General features: G+C 42.0%; 1 non-coding gene across 1 annotated transcript; it reads right to left on the bottom strand.

The window, feature by feature from the left end:
• Nucleotides 1–23,293: 23,293 nt before the first annotated feature.
• On the bottom strand, nt 23,294–23,412 carry LOC115781048 (5S ribosomal RNA). Its single transcript, XR_004020042.1, has one exon. It is a non-coding gene; the product is annotated as a 5S ribosomal RNA (ribosomal RNA).
• Between the last annotated feature and the right edge of the window lie 1,328 nt (nt 23,413–24,740).

Here is a 24,740-nt window from a genome sequence, read left to right as displayed (position 1 = left end):
GTCACTGAGACCTATTCATATTCATACAGAATCCAGTCTCAAAATATGCAGGAATGAGTCCTAGGACAAGAGTTCAGGAACATAAAATATATACAGTTCTTCATTTATAAAATAAGTAGTAGAAAGCAGCTCATGAGCAGCTCAGAGGTGCAATGGGCCACCACTGTAGCAACCACATGACGATGGCAGACAATATCAGAAGGAGGCTTGTAGATGTTTTAATAAGAATTCCACTGCAAGTAAGTGCAGTCCCATGGGGACACTTATTACCCACACTAAGTGCCCACCCACGGAGTAACTGGTAGCACTGCAACCAGATTATACTATACCACACACAGCATATCATAAAGGCCTAAACTCATACGGGGTACTGGGCCTCCACACAGAGATTGCACTTTGCGCAGCTATAATATTCCACCACACCCAATTTACATAAAAAAAATGAACAAAAATAAACAAATACAACTGTAAAACAAAGGCCCCTCATTTAATACAAAGGAGGGAGGCATAAAGGGATTAAAGGGGGGAGGGGGGGTGAGGACAATGGTATTCGTGCAGATCATCCTGCATGAGACACAGATACAATTTAGGCTGCATACGATATATTTACAACAATTTCTTTTACAGGAGCTAACACTGAAATATCATACTTTAAAGTGAACAATACACATGCCACACAGCATGATTACTGCCACGTTAGCCAATTCTCATCTCTGCTGAATGGGAGTCTTGTCCCAGTGCGCCTCAGTGGCATCCTCTGCTATATTTTTAGCACACAGTGTGAGCAATACCCGCATTTTTCACTTTCCATATTGCTTACCAACAGCTTCTTAGTGTCCACAGACCACATCTAACATCTCCTGCACTTGTATTAGAACAAGGGAGAAACAATGAGCACCACATCTGCTTTATACTGAGCCGGGGCAAGAGAACATGAAAGGAAGACAAACAGCTGCTAATGCTGGGCCAGATATAGGTAACAATTGACAAACCGAATGGTTCCCCACTAAGTACTCCAACTAAAGGCTCTCACATTCAAAAATGGGTAAGACCCAGTGATGAACCATCGATTGAAATCAGCACTGACAGCAATAAGCTCCTTGTGCACTAGATTTGATAAACAAGAGAAAAAGCTAAAAGACATCCATACTCAGATTAAGGAGAACTGTACAATGACCAGAAGCCTGGCTGCACCTTTGTGATTTAACGTAGCCGAGCTCAAAGAATGCAACAGTAAAGCTGTAAGGTTGCAGTTCTGGGAAGAAAAACAACAAAGATAAAAAGCATGAAAGAAGCGGTAAACAAGAACATGAGAAGGTAATTAACCTGCTCAGGAAAGTTATACCACAGTGGGCACAGAAAATGGAGGAGATACTGGACACTGAGTTGGGAAGGGGGAGGACAAGAAAACAGGTCAGATCATTATCTAGTTTGTCAAGCATCAACCCACAGAAAGAATAAATAAAGAAACACCTTTTAATCAGAGTATAGCATCAAGTAAACTGGGTTGCTGATCTGGTCACTTCAGTAGCAGAGGGGGTTGTTAATCAGTTTCAACTGTTTTGGTGTTAATGAAATTAAGAACAGGTGCACTAGAGGTGCATCAATGAGATAACCCCTAAAACAGGAATGGTTTTACAGGTGGAGGCCACTGACATTTTCCCTACTCATCTTTTCTGTATTTTCACTAGTTTTCCATTTGGCTAGGGTCATTGTCACTCCTGGTAGTAATGAGGTAATACCTGGACCCTACAGAGGTTGCACAGGTAGTCCAGCTCCACTGTAAAAGGTCCTTAACCCATCAGCAGGATCAGTATCTGCTCCTTTGTGTGAGGAGAAACGGGATGAGCACTGCCAGAGCTACAAAATGACCTCCAGCAAGCCATTAGTGTGAATGTCTCTGACCAAGCATGAGGGTGGCCTGAGGGCCAGATGTCCTCTAGTGGCCCCGTGCTCACTGTCTGGCACTGTGGAGGCTGACTGGTATTTGGTGGTGATGGGTTAGTGATGGTCTGGGGAGGCCTATCCACACATAGACCTCTACAGGTAACGGTACCCTAACTGCCATTAGGCACTGGGATGAAATCCTTGGACCCATTGTCAAACCCTACCCTGGTACAGTGGGTCCTGGGTTCCTCCTGGTGCACAATAATGCCCGGCCTCATGTGGCGCGAGTATGCAGGCAGTTCATGGAGGATGAAGGAATTAATACCATTGACTGGCCCCACGTTCGCCTGAGATCTAAGGCCAATAGAACACCTCTGGGATATTATGTTTCGGTCGAAGAGATCCTCCAGTATCCATCGTCTCATTAGGAGGATGCCACAATGTTGTCAAGCATGCATACGAACATTTACAACGTAAAGCACCTTGAGGGGACTGTTTGTTATGATTTGGCACTATATAAATAAAACCTAATTGAATACAAATGGCTGAGTACCATTTTGAGTTGCTGCAATGAAATTTTGACAAAATGTTCTAGCCTGCCAGATCGTTTTTTCCACTTTGATTTTTGGGGTATCTTTGAATTCGGCCTCTGTAGGTCGATAATTTTCATTTCCATCCAACGATGTGGAATCCTATCATTCCTAAAACATTACCCAGTCCATATCAGTATAGATATCCAGCATGATTTTTTTTCACCTTGAGATCTAATGTGTTTTCAAAGTGTTCCTTTATTTATTTATTTTTTGAGTAGCTTTTTCCATAAGAACAACAGGTAGTTTTGCGAGCTTTGTTGACCCTTTTCTCCTCTTATTTTCTCTGCATTTTTCAAGATCTTTTCCAGGAATATATGAACAGAGGTAGGACCAGAAATGCTCCTGAAACACCATGAGCAACATGTGCCTGTAGTCAAAAAAAAAAAAAGAAAACCAGGAAGTTAGAAATAAACTGGCAGGTTATCACCACAATTTATGGAAATATGGATGCAATTTCAGGAAACCGGGATGTACTCACATATGTAATAAAGTAGCTAATGAGTAATTTGTTGCCAGCTTTCTTTTATTGATACACTGAACATTCATTACTTTAACAGGACACTCAATGAAAACAGGGATGTGCAGAATCTGAAAGTGATGATCCTAAAACTGTTTCACACACACTGAATCCACTGTTTGCTGGTCTGGATATATTTGCAAGAACACGTTTGTTCCATATTCAACCCTGTGGGTTTTTCTCTTTTTCTCTTAAGTTATTTAATTCAGCCACTTTTAATATATAATTTTACTTTTTTGTGCATTTTAGAAATATCAAAGAGAAGGACTTGGAGACACTAAAGAGAGACGTGAATGTGTTCATTGAGTCTGGTAAAGTGCCAGGAAAGTCAGAGTGCATTGCCTGTATTTAGACCTTTCCTTTGAAAAGGAAAAAGCCATTGACCGCCCCACTTACTACCGCCTGTACCCTGGAGAAGCCACTCCATGCATTTATGGACTCCCAAAGATCCTCAAAGAAGGAGTCCCACTTCGACCCATTATCAGCAGTATAAACTCGGTCACCTACAACATTTCCAAACACCTCGCCACCATCTTATCACCGCTTGTTGGCATCACACCCCACCACATTGAAAACTCTACAGATTTTACTAACAAGGTCCAGAATCTTGTACTGGATCCAGATGAAACCATGGTGTCCTTTGATGTGGTTTCACTTTTCACTTGTATACCTACAACTGAGGCAGTGGAGACCGTCAGAAGACGACTACAGGAAGACGATTCCTTACTGAACAGAACCAGCTTCACCCCAGATCAGATTTGTGCACTTTTAGATCTCTGCCTTACCACAACATATTTTAAATACAATGATGGATTCTACAGACAGAAGCATGGATGTGCCATGGGCTCCCCAGTGTCTCCCATTGTAGCCAACCTTTACATGGAGGAAGTGGAAAGTAAAGCTCTTGGTTCTTTCAAAGGGATGGCACCTAGCCACTGGTACAGATATGTAGATGACACCTGGGTCAAAATCAAAACCCAAGAAGTAGAAGCCTTCACTCGTCACATTAACTCAGTGGATAAATACATACGTTTTACCAGGGAGGACACCAGAGATAACAAGTTACCATTCCTGGACTGTGCGGTGCTTATCGAGGAAGATGGAAGCCTCAACATTGAAGTTTACCGGAAGCCCACACACACAGACCAGTATCTCCTCTTTGACTCCCACCACCCTCTGGAACACAAACTTGGGGTGATCAGGACCCTACAACACCGTGCGGAAAGTGTTCCCTCTAAGGCAGAAGGGAAGCATAAGGAACACACACACATTAAGAAAGCCCTCAAAACATGCGGTTACCCCAACTGGGCCTTCATCAAATCAGCTAAGATGCACAGGAATGAAGGCCAAACACAAACTACAGAGAATGGGAAGGACAAGAGGAACAACATTGTCATCCCATATGTGTCAGGCTTGTCAGAGAAACTCAGAAGAATTTTCTCCAAGCATGACATCTCAGTATACTTCAAACCAAGTCACACCCTAAGACAAAAACTGGTTCATCCCAAGGACAAACCCGCCAAACACAAGATCAGCGATGTAGTGTATGCTGTTCAGTGCAGTGAAGAGTGCTCGGACCTCTACATTGGTGAAACCAAACAGCCTCTTCACAAACGAATGGCACAACATAGAAGAGCCACCTCGACAGGACAAGATTCAGCAGTACATCTGCATCTGAAGGAAAAAGGGCACTCTTTTGAGGATGCCAATGTTCACATTTTGGACAGGGAAAACAGATGGTTTGAAAGAGGAGTGAAAGAAGCCATCTATGTCCACTGTGAACAACCATCATTGAACAGAGGAGGTGGATTACGTCACCAACTTTCCCCCGCTTACAGTGCTGTCCTGAGCTCCCTTCCCAGACGTCTCAACCCCCATTCACACCTTTGTTCCAGTGACCTCAATAGGCCACAGGAAACAATGGAGCGGAGTCCTAATTTGGTTTCAACTGAAACCACTGATTAAATATGACCCACGCCCCCTTCACACCTGGGCACATGTGTTCAAGCACATGATCAATAGAGGGTCATAATGACCTCCAGGGGACTACGCCCACAGGGGTTTAAATACCTGGGTCTCTCCACCATTTGGTTGAGAACTGAAGAAGCCTTTCGGATGAGAGGTGAAACGTCTTCAAGAAACAAAAAGAAGTCCAGTCGCCTTTTTCAAGCTCCAGAGACCTCACCAGAAGCATTTAAAAATAGAAGCTTGACAGCAGAGACATTTTATGTAAAAAAAAAAAAAAAATTGACTTACTGCCATCCACTGTAAACCTGCAAAAAGAATTTAAGAGACTGCACTTGTTCTTGCTTGTTAATTCATCCCTGTCTGCCCCTTTCCTTTTTTCTTTTTATCAATTTTGCTGCACCAAGATTTCTGTGGGTGAGGTACAAGAAATGGCTGCTGATAAAACTGGTAAAACTATAACAAAGACATGGTATTAGATGAGTCTAGATAGTCAAAATGGATTTGGAACAATTCTAAACATCAAAGGGGGAGGACCTGGACATCAGCAGAGAGCCATGTTGTGGAAAAGACACTAATATGCTTCACTGAGACTCAAAGGACCAGAAAAGGACCAAAAAAAGAGAAAAAACAAATGACATTTCTATACTATACTATACTATACTATACTAGGAATGTCTCATACAGCTAACAATTGCCAAAGTCTAAATCAATCCAATACCACATCTTTGAACTACAATAAAGATATTGACAGCTCATCAGGCTGAAGGACAAGTGAGCTCCCTGCACAACTATCACAAATTCTACAGTATTGGTCACAATTTAATCAGACTTACACAAAACTGTCACCTAATGGGACAAAGGTACAGTTGTGTTCAAAATAATAGCAGTGCATTCAAAAACATGAATAAAGCTCAGAATCCTTATAATCGTTTTTATTTACAGGCATTGGGGACACTGCACATTATATTCTAAATCAAAACATGTAGAAAAATGTATAAATTTTCACATTACTTTACAGGAATTTAAGAAAAATTAATGTTGGGCTGTTCAAAAAAATAGCAGTGTCTGCATTTTTCTTTATAAACTCAAATATTCACTTTATGAACTATAAAATCTTTAGGAATTGGCATTCCTGTGAATCACTAAACTAATATTTAGCACCATAACCACTGTTTCTGAGAACTCCTTCAAATCTGTGTTGCATGGAGTCGACCAACGTCTGGCGCCTGTGAACAGGTATTCCAGCCCAGGATGCTTTGACAACTTTCCACAATTCCTCTGCATTTCTTGGTTTTGCATCAGAAACAGCATTTTTGATGTCACCCCACAAGTTTTCTATTGGATTAAGGTCCAGGGATTGGGCTGACCACTCCATAACTTTAATTTTGTTGGTCTGGAACCAAGATGCTGCTCACTTACTGGTGTGTTTGGGGTCATTGTCTTGTTGAAACGCCCATTTCAAGGGCATTTCCTCTTCAGCATAAGGCAACATGACCTCTACAAGGATTCTGATATATGCAAACTGATCCATGATCCCTGGTATGCGATAAATAGGCCCGACACCATAGTAAGAGAAACATCCCCATATCATGATGCTTGCACCACCATGCTTCACTGAGTGCTGTGGCTTGAATTCAGTGTTTAGGGGTCGTCTGACAAACTGTCTGGGGCCCTTCGACCCAAAAAGAACAATCTTACTTTCATCAGTCCACAAAATGTTTCCACATTTCTCTACGGGCCAGTCAATGTGTTCTTTGGCAAACTGTAACCTCTTCAGCACATGACTTTTTTTTAACAGTGGGATTTTATGGGGGCTTCTTGCCGGCAGATTAGCTTCACACTGGCGTCTTCTAATTGTCACAGTACACTGATAAAAATGATTCTGCGGTGAAGTAAATCTAACATAACTGAATCTGTGAAATCAACAATAAAAAATCACGTTAGTATCTTTACACAAATATACATAGTAATGAGGTCAAAAACATTTGTTCAAGATACAAGACATTGTAAGTTTTTTCAGAAAATAAATCGTTCAAGTAATAGGAGCCAATCTTTTTAAGTTCATCCACACAACAAAAAATAATCTTGTTATCTTTACTGCGTTTCATCTGCGTTGTTCATTTGGTATAGATCCTTTTCACATGACGTCACACAACTTCCGTTTGGCCTCGATTCTGGGGATCTTTACTTGTGGTTGATGGAGTTTACAGAGTCTAATACATTTGCCACAAATACGGTTTTAGGATATACTATGACATGCAGACAACACGTTCAAAACTGGACAAAGGCTACAAATTCTTCATTGAACGTCATGGAGGTACGTGGTTTTGTCTTTGTCTTTTGTCTTTTGTCTTTTTCTACCTGTTAATGAATGTGCTAGGGTAGCATTAGTCAATTTGTTAGTATAGAGCAGGGTTGCAACATTTTATACACACATATATATATATATATATATATATATATATATATATATATATATATATATATATATATATATATATATATATATATATATGAGAGCCCCCAGCTATTTAAAGATGGTAATGCATTTCTAAGATAAACACAAGTGTGGATAGTAGGTATTGCTTTCCTTATATGCCTTGTATATTATCTTTGCCAATTCATAATAAAATTTCACCATTAAAATTTGCAGCAGCTTAAACTAACTATTAAAAGAGTTACAAACATGTACAGGGAGGTGATTAGTGTGACTGTCATAGTTTGAAAGGTCACATGACATAATTAAATCTATGGTGAAATTGACATATCTCACTTTGCAGGTCCTCTTCCAGATCCTCACATCATGGCCAGCAGGGAGAAACATGTCCACTACCAGGGATTTGCAAGTTGCTGCATGGACTTGAAGGGGATGAGGAGCTTATCCTCTCAATGAGACAGAGGCTCGATCATTTCTATCATGACATCTACATGGATGGCTTCTTAAGTTGTAAACCCTGAGGAATGTAGGTTAATATTGCAATGCAACTGATATGCCTTTCGTAAATACATTTTCTCTGCCAATGCAAAATGGACTTAAATTGTGTATCTACTTCACACACACACACACACACACACATAGGTTTTACTTTTTTTTAACAATCATTGCTCCATGTACAGTGTTTAATAGAATTATTAAATGTTTGCAATAAACTGCCACAGACCTTGTTTCTGCTCACAGTTGGTTTTGAGCCTGATTGGTTGTATCTTATGTTTCCTCTGTTCTACCTGTGGAAACCACTTTAATCTTAGTGCTTTTATTTAGCTTGTATTTTGTATAAAAGCTTGAGCTAGCTACTTGATTCGTGGAACTCCTGTTGAAGCCAGGGAGCAGAACTGAACACATGAATCAACAGTTCTTTACTCTGTTGCCTCTTGTTTTACTTGTCAAAGTTTCTAGAAGATTCAAATGATTTGTATTCATTTGATAGGAAAAAGTTTGGGAAAAAGCATCTTTTTTTATATACGTGCTGTTTTGATTTGCTGCAGTATGTGTTTCAAATCTGATACAGAAAAAAGATCCTGATGGCTTGGAAGTCTTTCCTCTTTTTGTTTGTTAACCCTCTTTTTGCTTTCATACTACACATCTTTGTCAATCGGTCTGGCACTTCTAGGGGAGACAAACTTTCTGGTTTTTTGGTGTGTTGTTCACATATTTGCATATTCAAAATGAAATAAGTGGCACAAAAAAGTGATAATTTGTGACATGAGAAATGCTTTTTTTCCCCAATATCACTCCTTTGCTTATGAAGTTTTTGTCATTATCAGGCATGCAATTCAGATAAGATTGAATACATGTTCAATATGAAATGCTACTTTAAAATAACAACTCTCAATACAGATTCTAGTGAAAAGAATCTGTATTTGTGCTCAATCTGTTATAAATTCAATAAATTTCACTTTCAGAAATAATTTTAGATATCTAAAAAAATATATATGAATACAAATGAGATTAGCTGTAGCTCAGGAGGTAGAGCAGGTCACCTACTGATCGGAAGATCAGCGGTTCGATTCTTGGCTGCTCTGGGCTGCATGCCAAAGTATCCTTGGGCAAGATACTGAACCCCAAGTTGCTCTCCGACGCAAGCTTGGAGCATGAATGTGTGTGAACGTTAGACAATAACTCATGGAAGTGCTTGTGTGAATTGGTAAATGTAAAAGTGTTGTATGAGTGCTCAGACAGAGTAGAAAAGTGCAATATAAGAACTAGTCCATTTACCAAATAGATTTGCTTTACATGTACATGCAAAAATCAAGTTAATTCTACTTAAGGAAAATCATTAAATACATTTAACAAAATTAAGTAATTTATACAAACGTTTATTTGTTTGATCTACATAATGAAATGAAGCTGCTTTTACTTGCTAATTTAATTTACTACATTGAAAAATTTGAGTGATTTATACAAAGTTTAGTTTTGTTTGATCTACTTGACAAAATTAAGTTCACTTTACTTGGATTTTATATTTCATGTAAAGAAATAAGTAAGTACTTTAAACACAGAACAGTCTTGCTTGATCAACATAAATAAATTATGCAAATGGTTGCCTTAATTTTATTATGTAGATAGGGCAGGATATTTTTATCAGTGTACTCACAGGTAACATCAGACTGTCTCTGATCGCCCTGGAGCTGATCATTGGCTGAGTCTTTCCCATCCTGAGTATTCTTCCATCCATTTGAATGGTAGGCTTCCATTTTCGTCCACATCTCTCTGGCTTTGCTTTCCATTTTAGAGCATTGGAGATCATTTTAGCCAAGCAGCCTATTGTTTTCTGCACTTCTTTATATGTTTTCACCTCTCCAATCAACATTTTAATCAAAATGTCTGGAACGGCCCATTTTTCTCAGGTTTTCAGTGAGAAATGCATGTACAACATGTGTTGGCTTCATCCTTAAATAAGGGTCACCTGACTGCCACCTGTTTTTTCACAGAATGAATGACCTCACATTTATTAATTAGCACTTTTTCTACATTCTTTGTAGTTTTTAAATAATTTATATACAGATGTCTTGTAGTGTTTTACTTTTCTTTTCTGAAGAACAGCACTCTCACAGCATCAGTAAATACTATCCTGAACAGTGTTTTGTCTTCCAGAATACAACATGGTGCTCATTTTGTGAATTATGGTCCCGTCTAGAATACAAGATGAGATAAAGCAGGATACAGGCTACAGTACGGTGTGCGTAATTTTGTGCTTGCAGAGTTCCTAATGTGTGGGTATGTTGTGTATTCCAAAATCCAGTATTGATTTGTACTGCATGATCAGGCGGCAGAAGCAGGACATTACAGAGCAAGTGGGAGTTGACAGAGCTTTTAGATTTATATGTGTGCTCATTACATGCAGTCAGCTGGGTCCAAATTAATGCAAATGATGCGTTTTAAGAATAATTTGATAAAGTGTTTAATAGCTTTAGTTGGTATTCTTTAAAATTATTTTATAATTACTAAAAATATCTGCAGCACGAAGCTGGAATGTCCAACAAGAATGAAAACAAGAATGATGGGTTAAAAGCCTCTGCATTTAACCCATCATGCATGCAGCACACGCACGGCACAACATGCGGAGCAAGGGGCAGCTGGAAAGTGCCCAGGGAGCAACTGGGGGGGTTAAGGGCCTTGCTCCAGAGCCTACAGTGGTGTACTCAGAGTGGAGACAGGCAGCACTTCAGCTTCAGTATTCCAACACCAATGCCAGTCTGAGATGCTCGGGGTTTTTTCCCCCCCTGATGGTTTCCAAATTTTTATCTAAAGTTTTTTTTTCTTTTAAACAAACATTTGTCTATTTGAACGGTTACTAAATCACAGTAATGCAAAGAATGGACACAGTCTAACACCCTCAAGTTAAAAGTCCAAACAAAAATGGATAAATGTTTTTTTGCATGGTAGAAGTTTTGAAATTTTTGGAAATTTTTTAGGAATTTAGCCTGGTTTTCACATGCAGTAACGCTTTATAATACGACCCCGGGGCTGGCCATAAGAACGCTGTATATATGTTTAGTCGACTATGAAATTAGTCACCAGGAACATCCCTAGAATAATGATACAGTATACGTTTTATATCTCGATATTTTTTCTTCCCAAAAGGTATAAACAAAAAGACACTTCTGAGTCAAAGCTACATGTCCCAAATGTCACACAGGCAATTTTTATTAACATTCAGCTGTAGATGTACATAAGAAATTGCTCAAGAATCAACTATTGGCATATTTAAATAATAATAATAAATTAATGCTTTTTTCCTCTATAAAAACAGGCTCACAGCTGTTCTATTAAAATGTAAATTAAAAAAAATACAGAGCAAAAACAGCAAAAGGCTGACTTATTCTTTAAAAAGCCAGTCTGGTGAGGCCTACTTCACTGGGGTGTACATGCAGTATTGTGACAGACTGAATGAACAAAATTCCATCTGCAGGATTTTAGCCAGCTCAGTAAATCCAAGGACATATGCGCTGACATATCAGAGCAACGGGCCTACCCGCTCAATGCCGCGTCTGCAAGCACACGAAAAAGACCCACTTCCGCTATTAAGGTCACATGACTTAAGGTACAATCCAACTTCTGCTGCATATGGCGGCACCCTCTTACCTGCAGCCAGGGACTCTTGGGGACCGGGCGATGCCAAAGTGTACGAACGGACGCAGAATGAAGGCTGTATGAACACAAAACACCTCCGCATACACCTCAGAAAGTATATAGCTGCGCCCCTTCAATCATTATAAGCTCACATGGGTCTGTAAATTTTAGTCACAGTCGTACAGCCATGCTCACTGTATTTACGGCCTTGGTCAAATTAGTACAGCCTTACTGTATTCACTGTACAACCAGCCTTATTCACGGTTGTACGGCCTTATTCACGGTACAACCAGCATTATTCAGGGTTGTACGGCCTTATTTACAGTACAACCAGCCTTATTGATGGTTGTAGAGCCTTGGTCGTGGTTGTACAGCCTTATTCACGGTACAACCAGCCTTGGTGGTGAGCCAGGGCTCACTGATGCACGTAGGGAGTGAAGAGTTGGTGAGTGAGTGAACGAATGAAAGACTTAAACTACGTCTACTGGTCAAAAACTAAAGAGCCATATTTCGGTCACATGACTTATTGCTGATACTGCTTATATGTCAACTATTTTAGGTGAACAGAATGAAACAAAGTATTTTTTTTAAATTACATTTTTTTATTTTGTATTTTTTTTTCCCACCTTACAGTAGTACCCCATTCTTTTTTATGACTGCTTCACAGCCAGGAAACCCTTCCTTCTCCCCAGTCTCTCTTTCAATTGGTCCTTCCTCCACCCACAGCTGTAGCTCTTAAAAAGCCCTGAGTGCAAAGTAGCTCAGCAAACATCAAGAGAACTCCCACTTTCTGACAGTGGACGATGGTAATTAGTGTCAGCTCGCATAATTAACGTCAGATCTCTCCAACAAGGTAGACCCAGAGGACACCAGACAGCCCGTTACTGCTGCTGTGTCGGCCACCACACAAACTGTTCCAGCCTTCTGTGGGAAGCTGCAGTTAAAATATTTTTCTGTGACAAAAAGAAAACACTAATTATCATTATATATTAACACAATTCCTGTGAGTGAAGTTGTAAAAATGTGTCACTGCAAACATAAACCTGCTTTATGTTGCCATTAGATACTATTTAAATGAAAGGCTTGATTCTGAGATGCTAAACCCCAGTAGGGTTCTGATATTTTTAGTAACACATCTCCATAACTTGGCATAACCTCCTTGTGATGCCATCACATGTTCTGAAATGCCAGCTTTACTTGAACAAGTAAATTACTGGTTCCAACTAGCTTTTCATTAAGCCAAAACGCACAGCTGAGCTGTTTCAGAGCAAAAAATGTGTTAACCAAATAAAAGAGAAATGAGCCAGACTCAGAGTGTTTGAAGACTTGAAAAATATATAGCCTTAGAAATACTGTGTCAACCACTTGCCTGAGCATTGACATCAGAATTCCCTACAGTGAGTTGTGCAGCTTGTTCTTTCTTGTTGAACTGCAGCTTCTGCCGCGCAGAAATCACAGGCAGTTTATTGGCTGTTGTGATGGTGCAGATGGGCTGATGGAGGGGAACAGACACACTTGTATAAAAGGTTCAACCCTAATCTGACCTAACTTGTGAATGATGTAGTGAATGACAAAGTCCATCACAGAAAACTGCTTTCTAAGTTTGAGATGTAGAAACCTACCATAGCAGAATATTTATTTAGCATATTTCTTTTAAATTGACAGTATTTTGTGCTGTTGAAATTTGAACTTATTTCATATTAAATATTTACATTATGTTACAGCTGGCAAAATAACACTAAGTGGTTTTAAATCTTGTCTGCTGGACTGTGGTTCAACAGGCCTCCTCTTCTTTTTTGGAATGTATTCATCATTATCTGCGCTCATCACATCATCATCATTGGCCAACATGTCAACCTGCTGACCACCCTGTGCCTGCACAATCATTTCTTCAGCCAGCAGCAACTTGAAGTGAAAATACTACAGTCTCTAATGAGGTGCTAACGAGGTGCTGGTTTTCCAAAGTCCTGGGGGTCTGACCTGTATTTAATCCAGCTGTTTGTTGCAGCCATGTCAAAGAGATGCAGGACTGATATCAAAATATAGAATTGGCAACGGTAGATTTCTGGAATATCAACAAGTTAAGTCCGTCCTACAGGGAAGATTTAACCTTAATCAATTGAATCTAGAAATGCCTACTTGGGTAACAGAATTTCTTAACCTCTGTACCCCAAAATTGTTATCAAAATTATATAAATTATTAATAAAAACTGATGATTCAGTTTCCCTCCCAATTACAAAATGGGAGCGTGATCTTTCTGTCAACCTGGATCAAAATTTATGGACAGAAATATGTTTAAATATCTTCAAAATGACTAAAAGACCCCAAATACAACTTGTACAATATAAGATTCTCCATAGAACATACTACACTGGACAAAGGATGTTCCAAATGGGCCTTACACACTCAAACATATGCACCCACTGTACAAGCAATTCAGAGGATAATCATCTACACGCTCTGTGGTCTTGTGTACCAGTTCAGAGATTTTGGCAGAGGATTTGTGAAGATCTATCCACATGGTTTAGCTGTCGTATCCCAACTTCCCCCAGACTATGCATCTTAGGTGATGTCAGTGAATTAATTATGGAGTTAAATATATCCCACATAGTTCTTACTGCCTTGTGCATCGCTAAGAAGATGATCCTCATGAACTGGAAGACAAAAAATAAACTATGTATTACTCAGTACAGAAATTTATTAGTAGATCATGTTAGTTTAGAGAGAATGTCTGCTTCTTCTAAAAACAAATTGGAGGAATTTGACTCTCTTTGGTTCCCACTGCTCAGCTCCATTACTTAGTGGGGGTGGTGGGCTGCGGGCTCTGCTCCTGATGTGCTTTGTGGGGGGGTGGGGGGGGACTCCGGAGGCCTGGTAGCTGGTAGCCTCCTGAGACTGGAGTCCTGGGGCGACCTTCTGGTGATGTCTGTGTGCCTGTCCTGGTTGATGGTGGTGGGGGCTTGGATGGTGCTGCCTCGGTCCTGGGGTGTGGGCGGGGTGCTTGGGGGGGTGGTGCCGGCCCTCGGTCGGTTGGCTGGTCTTCCCTGTGTGGCTTGGGGGCTGGGGTCTGGGGCCCCGGCGCTGGGGCCGCGCCGGCTCCCGGTGGGCCCCCCCTGGCGCGGGGGGGGCCTCTGCTGTCCCGGCCGCGCCGCCGGGTGGGGTGGGTTGGCCTGGCGTCAGGATGTCCGGTCTATGCTTTTGGGGCCCTGGGGTGCCTGCATTGCAGGGGGGTGGGGTGGGGGATGGGGCCGCGGTGGGGTGGTTGGGGGGGACTGGGCACTGCATTTCCATGCCCAGGCCAGTATGTCCTGTCGCCTGTTTGTGTCTATTGTTGAGTGAATGGGCATCTAGGGGGAGCGGGCCGCCCTCTGCAGTGGGGGCGAGGGCGCCAACCTCGGGTGCTGCAGTGCTCCGGGATGCTGTCACCGCGGCCCCGGGCTCACCTCCCCCTGCCCTGTGCTGGGGTGTGGGAGGTCGGGGTGCCTATTGAGCCAGCGGACAGCTGGCTCTCTTCTTCCAGGATTCTTCCTGGTCATATGCCCCCCCCCCCTCCCCCTCCCCATACACAAACACACACACACACACACACAGAATACACATCACTCACAGATGTAGGATGGAGAGGCCACGTGGAGAGCGGCACCACCACTTGCCTCTCCGTTTTAATTGCACTTTAGTCATTATAACTCACAACACATACACACTTACAACCTGATACACATAGGACCTTTGGGGCAGGCATGTTACTCAGAGGTTGATGAGGTGGGCCGCTGAGGTGGCCCCACTCGGTCACTGTCTGTCTCCAAATTTTATTTGCACTTTAGACATGGAGGGTTTTGGGGGGGCAGTGTGGGCAAGCACTGACGACCAACAGTTGGCGCTTGTGGCATAACTGTCCCCTCAATTTTAACTGCACCCTATACACCTCATTCACTCACAAACATTAACACATAGACCTACAAGCTGGGGAGGAGGAGGGGTGGATGGGTCATCTTACACCCCGATTTCTTGCGTCTCGCCCGGGGTAGGGGTCGGGTGGTTCCTTGGGGACCGGGCTGGTGGCGTCCTGGGGTCGCTGTTGGCCCTGGGGTGGTTTCCACTTGCCCCGCCTTCAGAGGGTGGGTAGCTATGGATGAATGTGTGTCTTTGTGTATTTGTCACCGTCTCCGTGAGTATGGGTGGGTGAGTGAATGTGTATGTATGGCATATCTGTGTGTGGGTAAGTATGTATGGGCATGTATGAGTATCTGTGTATAAATGTGTACACGGGTGTCTGGGTGTGTTTGTATGTATGGCTGGACCTGGGTCTGGGCCTTGTGCCTTGCCTCCTGGCCACTCCTTGCTGGTTGCCTCCTCCCCCCTACCCCCCTGGGATGGGGGTGCCTCGGGGTTCCTGGGTGGGGCTGGGTGTTCTGGCGTGGGTGCTGGCCTGCCCCCCTTGGGGGTGCGGTGCGGGGCTGCGTTGGCTTCTTCGGCGTGGGGGGGGGCTCTGTGGAGGGTCGGGCGGTCCTTGGGTGCCGTGGGCCCGGGGGCCCTGCCCCCGGCCAGTGCAGGGGGCTGGCCGCGGGGGGGGGGCTGGCTTCTCATCGCCTTGGGTTCCCTGGAGCCCTCGCTCCTCGACTGGGGGGGCTCCGTCTGAGACCACCCTCTCCCGTCTGCTGGGGTAGGTGTGCGGTTGTCTTTGGACTGAGGGGCCGGGGGTCTTCCTGGCCCTTGGTGGGCTGCTGGTGGCCTGGGGTTCCGGGGGCTTTCCGTACCTGCCTCTGGCTTCTGATGGGGGGAGCTGCAGCGTTTTGCCCTCATTGGTAAGTACGTTCCATGACACAGACACAAACATGACACAGACACAAACGCCCACTCAATCACAACTCAACAAAATTGTTGGTGTGCGTAACATGCTTTGTTAGTTTTGTTTTTCACACACAAATTTATTTTTGCAAGTATTGATAGTATTTTTTTATATGTTAAAGTGATGAACTATCTGATTAATAGACTTGTGCTCTTTCCCCTTTTTTTTTGCTCCCTTTCTCTCTCCCTTTTTCTTCTCTTTATTTTCCTCTTCTTCAGCCTGTCAGCTCTGGCTGTTACATAGTATGTGGAAAAATAACTCAGATAAATAAAATAAAGGGTTAAAACATCAACAAGAAGAGCCTATTGAGAACCTATAGAGCTCATCTTGAAATAGCAAATATGTTTGGCACAACAACGCATTCAGATCACAGTTCTGCTTGCAAGATCTACCAGACATGACAGGCTTTAAAAAAAAAAAAAAAAAAAAAAAAGAGATGCAGGACTGTACAAATGGTCCAATTTCTGACTGCAATGCCAGCAGCAGCGACGAGGTGAGACAGGAGGCTGGCTGTCTTCCCAGCGGCGGCAGCGAGATGAGACAGGAGGTTTGGCAGGTGGCCAAAGAAAGAGGCGATGGAACACCTCAGGCACGGGACAAGGCTCGGGCTGAGCAGGACCCTCTGGCGAGAGATGAAGCTCGGTCTGAGCGGGACCCGCTGGATGTGGCACTGGCTGCGCAGGCTGGGGCTGCTGTGCAGGGTACACAGCCGTCTGCTTGGACAGCTGGAGTTGCTATGGGGATTGCTTGGGTGAGTCTGGTGGTGTTGAAGATGATGGCGGCAGAAGAGAAGTGGCTGCAGCTGACGTTGACCTGGACTGTGGTGGAAGAGCTGCTGCAGCTGATGTGGACTGTGGTGGAAGAGCTGCTGCAGCTAATACTGAAGACTAACAAGGTGCTGGTGCAGGCTCCCCTGAAGGCTTGGACCTAGCGTCCCCCACCCAAGGAACAGGAATGGGTGCAGGAGCGGGCCTGTCCTCAGCCGCTCCCACCCGTGGAAACAGAAGGGGTGCAGGGACAGGCTGGTCCTTGGCCACCTCCACCTGGTGCAGGAGTTGGGAGATCAGGAGCAAAGCTCACAGTACTTAAAGTGTCCACAGTCTTAACACACAGTCTCTTCTGTGGCTGACTTATTAGTGACAATCATTTCATGGGTCTCAGAGAGAGGAGCAAGCACAACCGAATGAATAATTCCCTTAACAAAGTTCTTGGTTACGATGGGCAAAAAGTCTAGAAGCCAGGGATTTTCTGACACCAGTCCATGTAACCTGTGTGCTATGGCATCCTCTTGCCCCTCACAGAGTTGTTTAAACCATAGATCACATAGCTTGGAAACAAAACTACAAATGTCTGACCTAAATTCCTCAGAGGGAAAAACAGGCTTACTCAAAATGTGAGTGGTATCAGCAGAGCAGGTAACTAGAACTAAATACAGAAACCAAAGGGCAAGGTGACACACAGGAGGGATACATCTACGATGACACAACAAGGAACAGACACAGACTGAGGACTTAAATACAAACACTAAATAATCAGGGAAACGGCATCGGGTGAGGGCACAGCTGAACGTAATTACACAGACTAGACGAGGGGAAGCAAAACTAAACACAAAGCACATGGGACAAGGGACTGTCAAAGTAAAACAGGAAACAACTAGACGGAGACAGAAACGCAGACTTGACACACCGCACAGGAAATAAACAACATAACAAAAACACATCAGAACAGAGACATGACAGAGGGACAGGACAGACACTAGAACACAGAGACGCAGGGGAGACAGAAACAACGGGAATTAGGAAATAACAATAAATAAAAATAATTAATAACAGGACAGGAAACTAAGATGGATAATCAAAACCAAAACAAACTAGGAACATAACAGAAACTCATTGAAAACAGAACCTAAACTAACTAAACACAAAACGCCGGGCACACGGCCCAGGACCACGACACAAAGCAGACTGAAGACAGTGAGAATGAAACAGTTTGATGGAAGGAGATATGTTGTTTTCTTATATGTTAGTGTACTAAACAGATGTGACTTGTGACACTTTGCCTAGAAAAACAGAATTAACTACATGTACAGTTAGGTGCATAATTATTTGGAAAATTATATTTTCATCATGTTGCTTCTGCAAACCACCACAGTGGATTTTAAGTGAAACAATCAATGTGATTAAAGCACGAACTTTAAGCTGTAATTCAATGGGTTTAACAAAGGCTCAAAAGTAACAGAACAAAGTAACATCATTTTACATATCGTTAGCATCACAGCATAATTGCCTAATTATCAACATTTTTGAATTCAGCAATATTTTTGAATTTGTTTCAAATCTACAAACAAATTTAGAAGTGTCTCTGACCATGTGCACAAAGACATAAGAACCGACTGTCTTAGAAAATATAAAACCTTTAAACTGGTGATCAGCATCGCTAATAATAATAATAAATTTTGGTCATTAGTTACAGTTTTCCAAAAGACCAATCCAAAAAAAAGTTTTTATCTTATAGCATGTTAGTCTTTTTTTCATATCAAATTTGATGATCACACCTTTCTCTCTTTCTTTGTTTAACCTGAGCCACAGTGAGTATTTAAAAAAAAAAAAAACTTCCTCCTCGAGATAAATGGGATTGTGGCGGTACGCAGATTACAGCTCTGTTGGGCTGAGATCAGGTGTCTGACTGGCCATTTAAGAATATTCTATTTCTTTGGCTTGAGAAACTTCTGGGTTGCTTTTGCAGCATCCTTTGGGTCATTATCCAGTTGCTGTATGAAGCAATCAGTTTGTCAGAGTTTGGCTGAATTTGAGCAGAGTATAGCCCTGTACACCTCAGATTCATCCTGCTACTGTATTTCCATTTGCAGCCCAGTTCCACTGGCAGTCATACATACCTGCCATAACATTGCCTCTACCATATTTCACAGATTATGTTGGTACTGTATGGTTTAGATCATGAGCTCTCCTTTTTCTTCTCTATACTTTTCTCTTCCCATCATTATGATACAAATTCATCTTGGTTTCATCTGTCCAAAAATATTTTTCCCAAAGCTGGGCAGGCTCGTTTAGATGTTTTCTGGGAATTTCTTTTGGATCTTATATTGACAGTTCAAGTAAACCGCTACCAGATGCAAGTTCAACTCTTGTAATCAACTCCAGAGCTGTTGTCTGCTTAGTTTGTCATGGGATAATGAGAAAACGGCCTCATCAGTTAATTGTCAAATTGCTTTTGAGCCTGTGAAAATGGGGGACCGGGTAAAAACAAAAAAAATGGCTGTGAATTCTACACACTTTTTGTTGAACTTATCAGTCACAAGTAGTTAGCATATCCCAAATAATCCTCTCCTCTGACACTTAGAACAAAGTTTACAAAATGGACATATTTTATTCGGTATGGAGTGACTCATAAATTCAGCAGGTAAGTGCAATATTAAGTTTAGAGAGTTTTTTTCTGTCTTTTTGCAGCCACAGGTAGTCGTTGTTACTGAGGTAACAAAACGTATTTTCATGTAATAGTGAGACTGTAATGGACCCTGGGTCTAAGACCCAAAGTTTTGAAATGGTTGTAGTGCCAGGTTTGTTTCTTTACATTTATAGTCCTAGTGTTTTTTGTTCTTGTATAGTTCTGTTCATGGTTGCTGTTTTATTTTATATTTCCCAGTGTGTTTCTGTCTCCATTCCTGTTCCCATGCTTGTCTGCTTTCCCTGTTTAGTTGTTTCAAGTTTATCTTGTCTTCCATCCAGTTATGTCTCTCTTTTCTGTGCCTTTAGTTCCCTGCCTGCTTTTGTTGTTAGTTTGTTAATTCCCTTTTGCATTTCTCTTCAGTCCTAGTCTTATCTTTGTGTTTTGTCCTTAGTGTCTCCTGTGTTAAATCAATCTCTTCTCTGCATTTGTTTTCTGTCTTTGTCAAGTTTGTAAGTTTTAGTAGTCTCAGTGTTAGTTTCTTCCTGTCTTATTTCGACAGTCTCTTGTCTCTTATGTTTTGTACTTCATTTACTTCTCTTGTCTTTAGTTAGTGGTTTCAGCTGTGCTCCCTGGTGTGTCTTATCTCCCTGACTGCCTCGTGTGTGTCTATACTGTCTGAGTCTTCCTTTGTTCCTCGTTGTGCCCTCATCTGTGACTCCCCTCTTGCTGTGTGCTCTGATTGTTCCTTTATGTATTTCTGGCTGCAGTTCAGCCCTGTTTATATTTAGTATATTTTCCCTGTTAGTTTCTGTGAATAAAAGCAGAGTTTGGATTTACTCTGCATTAGGGTCCTAATTTGCCTGCCTCACATAGCAGTTCCATGACAGTCCTATTAGAAAAAAGGGGCCTGTGTGATAGTAATACAAGGTTCCAGTGCAAGTGCTGCATAGCTGCCACATATCTGTGAATCAGCCTGTCCTTATTTTTTTTTAATCTATACTTTATTTTTATTGAACGTTTTCCATACTGAACAAGGGTAAACAGAAAGAGAAAAAAAGAAAGAGAAAAGGCCCTAACTGAACAAACACTTTTTATAGGGTTTAGTTCAACACTGATGCAGGGTGGTTGATAACAAAGAAAGAGTTTCCATTTTTTTCCAGTATTGTTCACATTTTTCTGTAGGATCACTAAGGGAAAAAGTCAGTCGCTCCATTGCATAAAGTTCATGTATTAAGTCCATCCATTCTGACACAGTAGGCGGTTCCTCCCTTAACCATTTTCTTGTTATGGTCTTTTCGCTAGCTGCCTGTTGTATCTGTAACAGGTATCTGTCCTGTTTCATCAATCCAGTTGGAGTATTGCCAAGATAGAATACGGTGAAGCTCTCCTCCAGCTGTAGCCCGGTGATCAGTTTAGTGGTCTTAATCACTTCCGTCCAGTAGGGGGAAATCTTAGGGCATTCCCAAAAAATGTGAAAATGGCCAGCTGATGCACAACCACACCACCTCCAACATTTACCATGTTTCGCATTGTTGCTTTGGAGCTCCATAACTCTGGGAGTAATTAAAAAAAACCTCACAAGATTTTCAATTTTCCTTTGTATGCATCCATAAAAATATTAAAGACTTTCTATCCTGTTGTTTGGGATAAATATAATGTTTTAGTTGAAGGTACCTAAAGAAATCGTCCTTCTCTAGGTCATAACTTTCCACTATTTGTTGAAAAGTGTTAAGATTTTTCTCAGATGATATCTTCCAATATGCAGTGATGCCCCTTCTGCTCCAGTGTTTAAACCTACTGTCAAACCTACTGAAAGTCTGTATCATATGCTGGCCAACGTAGCATTTTTGCATCATCCTCCAAAGCTTTGTCCCTAAGTTCTTTAAGCCAAATGCTCAGAGGTACCTTGCTCCAACTAGACATTTTATTTAAAAACTACTGTAATAATGGTTTATCCCCTACAGCCTGTCCTTTTTAATGTGGAACTACTGGAACCTGAGGACTCAGAACAGCCACAGCACCACTGCCTGCACAGCCAACCTGAGAAGAGAGTAACCTGAGTTATTGTTCAGAGAACCCCAGCTGAGCTGAGTTTCAGTAGAGCCCACAGCTTTTGATTATGCAGAAGTGTGCCCACTGTGAACATATTAATACGACTGCTTGTTCTGAATACCCTTTCTGGCTCTGTGTTGAAGAGAACCCACAGGTCGCAGAAGCTAATTTTTCACTAACAAGCTAAATTAGCATTTTTTCAATATTAAAGGTAATAATAGATAATTATGTAGCTAATTATGGGAAGCTTGTCAGCCATGAAGATCACCAGGTTCACCTGATTTCTGATACATTATACAATTGCACCATATCTAAATGACAGGATTTAGTTTTTTCACTTTGTCATAGTCAGAAGGAAAATATATAACATTAAGAAAGCAGCACAGGATTTTGCTTTAATTTATTAGAATTCCTGATCATACAAACATGAATGATAATATTTTGGTAGCTACAAGTATTTTATTTTAGCAACAGTAGTTGTAAAATGTACCCCTAAAGAAAAGAGACCTTTTTACTAACCCATCTTTAGATCCTAGCTACCCCTGTATGGGAGGTGTGGTGTCTGTGTTTCGGGTCCCAAAGGGTGTTATCCTAATAGGAATCATCAGAAACTTTAAGCTAGTGACAGGGAGACACATCTAACTCTAACTACCTATGTTGGAGTGTCTACCCTGCTTCCTCTAGCAAAGCAACTAACTGAGTAGTGAGGTACAATTACCAGCCACACTCATTAATGGCAGCGCTCCCTCTAATGATCTGTGTACTTGGTGAATTACTAAGCTTTAACTTTAGTAGTCAGGAAAAGAAAGTAGGGACTCCCTTGAAGTCCTCAATCCAACATGACAGCAGGCAGAGCAAAATAACCAAAATCTTATTTTCAGATCGCAGTTATTTGGCAACGGTTAACCCTCCAGTCAGTGGCATCCCATCACGACAAGCAAGGCAAGCAGTACTTGCCCAGTCAAATCTAAAAACAGGCGTCAATTAAAACATACTAAAAAGTGGAAGCAAGCTCTCGCTCTATCTCTCAAACAAAATTTCTGTCTTAAAGCTTCTGACCTGTTTGCATCCATCCTTCACATTACTACCATCTTGTGGCCATAATTGGCTATTGATGCTGGAAGCCTGTTTGCCTTGGACTAGTTCTTATGGACTAGTTCTTATATAGCGCTTTTCTACTCAGTCAGAGCACTCAAAGCGCTTATACAACACGTTTTACATTTACCCATGCACACCCATTCATACAAGCACTTCCATGATTTAACTAAGCTAAGTGCTTTAATTATCTAACATTTACACACATTCACACTCCGACGGTTGTGTCGGAGAGCAACTTGGGGTTAAGTATCTTGCCCAAGGATACATTGGCATGTAGCCAATCGAACCGCTGACCTTCCGATCAGTAGGTGACCTACTCTACCTACTGAGTTACAGCCACCCCGTAAGCTTACAGCACCTGGTATTCCCAGGTGGTCTCACATACAAGTACTAACCAGGCCCAACCCTGCATAGCTTCCGAGATCAGACGAGATCAGGCGGGTTCAGGGTGGTATGGCTGTAAGCCTTGGAAACTGTAGTGTGTCTCAGTTTCACCGGTGTGCCCATCTCCCATTCACAATGACTTCAGGTTGTCAAACTGAGAGATCAGCAGCTTTTTGTGGTTGTTTGTGCATGTGCAGAAGATTGATGGGAGCAGCGTGATAGACAAGCACTTTCACTGCTCTGAGATCAGTTATGAGCTGTACGGAAACAGCTTCTGTGATTTATTGTTGTAACATAAGTTTTCTTTTACTGACCACCTTGGCCAACTTGTGCAATATAGAGAAGATTGAGTGCAGCTGTGAAAAAAGTTTTTAATAACTCCCTTAGCATATTAACAAGGAAAGCCTTGACGTTGGAGGGAAGACATCAAATCTGGTTTAATAAAACAGGCAAGTGGAACAGGTGCAGGCTCAGCCCACACTTTCAGATTAACATCTCTGGGTAAAACTCACCACACGCCATCTGTGAACTTCTGGTATAATCTTCTTTCAGCTGCTCCCTTTAGGGGTTGCCACAACAGATTATCTGCTTCCATCTCATCCTATCTCTACCATCTTCCTGTCACATCCTCTGCACACCTTCCTTCACTACATCCACAAATTTTCTCTGAGGTCTTCCTCTTGTCCTTCTGCCTGGTCCAATATATACACTATCCCTCCTCTGTATATGTCCAAACCATCTTAGCATCACCTCTAACTTTGTCTCCAAACTGCTAAACCTGACCTGCACCCCTAGGTCTTCTAATCTTGTCCATCCTGGTCACTCCCCTTTTTGTCAGTACGACTGTCTGCATACTATACATTGTAACTGGTCTCGCTACCATCATGTAAACCTTCCCTTTCACTCTTCCTGCTATCCTACTGTCACAAATCACCACTGACACTCATCTCCACCCTACCTGCACTCTCTTCTTCCTCTCTTGGTTTTGATGGTTGACCCCAGGTATTTAAACTTGTCAACCTACACTACCTTGCAGCTTCACTGTTACACCTGGTTTTCTCTCATTAACACATATGTATTTTTTTTCTGTTGTTGACTTTCATTTCTCTTCTTTCCAGTGCATACCTCCACCTCTCCAGGATCTCTTCCGCATGCTCCCTACTCTCACTAGAAATCACATTGTCAGTCTGCAAATTTATCTTTCACTTTGTCCATCACCAATGCAACCAAGAAGGGACTCAAATATGGCAAGCCATTAAGGTCATAATTCGCCACTATTCTAACGCACTTAATAAAGGAATAATTAAAAAAACGCAGTTTTTTACGGCGAAAATCCCACAAGAACACTGTATTTTAAGGCGTTCTGAATGCATCATGGTGAGCGGCGGAAAAAACGCCATTTTTTTCTA

This window comes from Archocentrus centrarchus, chromosome 5 (assembly GCF_007364275.1).
Source record: "Archocentrus centrarchus isolate MPI-CPG fArcCen1 chromosome 5, fArcCen1, whole genome shotgun sequence".
Taxonomy (NCBI): Eukaryota; Metazoa; Chordata; class Actinopteri; order Cichliformes; family Cichlidae; genus Archocentrus; species Archocentrus centrarchus.
This window is presented reverse-complemented; position numbering and strand designations above follow the sequence as displayed.